The sequence below is a fragment of the Rhamphochromis longiceps genome, linkage group LG4 (assembly GCF_057381845.1).
Source record: "Rhamphochromis longiceps isolate RC_006_pf linkage group LG4, R_longiceps_female_GT1.1, whole genome shotgun sequence".
Lineage (NCBI taxonomy): Eukaryota > Metazoa > Chordata > Actinopteri > Cichliformes > Cichlidae > Rhamphochromis > Rhamphochromis longiceps.
In genome coordinates this window covers 29,698,667-29,700,501 of record NC_140560.1, presented here as the reverse complement: position 1 = coordinate 29,700,501, position 1,835 = coordinate 29,698,667, and positions in this window count along the sequence as shown.

Genomic DNA, 1,835 nt, shown 5'->3' with positions numbered 1-1,835 from the left:
CAACTTCCAGCGTTGTACATGGAAAGCTAGACCGTATCAACATGACTACGTCTACACAATGTGTATTTTACTTGTGTGAATGTTGACGTGTTAGGCAACCGGAGAGCAGAGTGACCTAGTGTCCCACTTTTTGCGAGACAACACAAACGTTTTTATCTCAAATACTGAGACAGTGACCGACATTTTGATTGAGTCTAATTTTAAACTTACGCCTCAAAGAGGACAAATGGACAGGACATTAGCTAAAATTATTAGTTTTTGTTGTCACTTTAATTTGTTAGGTTCTACAGTGGGTTTGCTCATTTCAGTTTTGTTAAAGTGTTTCTTTTTTGTTTAGTTTTTAATATTTTCCATGTTAATTTTAGTTTGTCTTTGGGTGGTTAAGAGGGTAAGAGCAGTTCAATAATAGAAAGAATTAATTCACTTGAATTAAAGCTGTGAGACAAAAGGGGGCTCCTTAAAGGCATGGAACCAATTCTTCTCATTCTGGTTGTGTTTGGCATATTTGAGCAAAATAACAATGACAAAGAATGAAACTAACTTAGTTTTTTGTTTCATTGAATTTAATGCCCTAAGACAGTAAAAACAAATTAAGCTTACGTTTACTTAATAAGTTGGAAATAGCATTCAAACAAAAAATATTGGGTCATTGTATTCTGTTAATTACTTTCAAGGCATGATGATGCCATAATATCTGATATAGATAAGAACCTCCAAGGGCCTTAGATCAACACATTTCTCACATGATAATATATTGTATTAAATAGACTACTCATTTTAGTAAACTAAAAGATAAGCATGTATATATATTTAAAGTGCTTTCTGCTTTATCATAGCAGAATGCAAACAACAGCAAGAAATTTAAATAGGTTAAATAGGTGGTTACTTACGAACAAATACATAAATAAATTAAACAAATAAATAAAGGCTTTGTTTATGTGCAATTTAGCATAGAATTATTAAGTATCTCCCCTTGCGCATTACATGACCCTAGAAAACTTCAAAAAATAGAGGTTGTAGATGTCGTTTCTATGCTAAAATTACCTTATTTTAGACCGTTGCTAGGTGGTTGCTAAGGATGTATAATCAGACCTTTGCTGATATAAATGAGAAAGAAACATTATATGAACCTTTTATGTGTTACTAGTGCGTAAATTATATAACTGGTGATTTTATTTTGTTGCTCAGTGGCTACTAGGCAACACGATGATGCCATGATATCTGATATAGATAAATACCTTCAGGGGCCCAAGATGTACTTCTTTTGGTTTGGTTTCTCAACTCCTGTTGATCTGGGGGGTGGGGTTAGGGTGAAACATCTTATTTGGAATTTGATCTCAACAACATCTAGGCCTACATTTTTAAAAAGCTGGGACAGCAGCATGTTTTGTAGTTTCGAAAGCAAAACTATTTTCTTATTCTTGTTTGACATTCTTGTTTGTTTTACGGTTCATGGCTTTCTTTTTCATATTTTTTTTTTGTTTCATGATGCATAATGTGTGGCATGAAACCATTGTAGGTGTGCCAGTTTATCACCTGCATTGTTTTTCTACAAAGCCACACTGTTGTAATACTTGTAAAATGTGGCATTGTTTTGTTGAAGTAGGCAAGACCTTCCCAGAAAAATATGTCAAAAGGATAGCAGCATGTCTAACTTTTACATTTAACCTGTACAAATACACCCTTGTATTTTTAAAGATATTGGCCTAAATTAAAAGCAAATGTTAGTTTGTCACACCAGAAGATAGTTTTCCACTTTGCATCAATTAGAAATGAGCTTGAACCCAACATCTAATAGATTGTTTGTGTTCTGTTATTAATCAGATGGTATATTA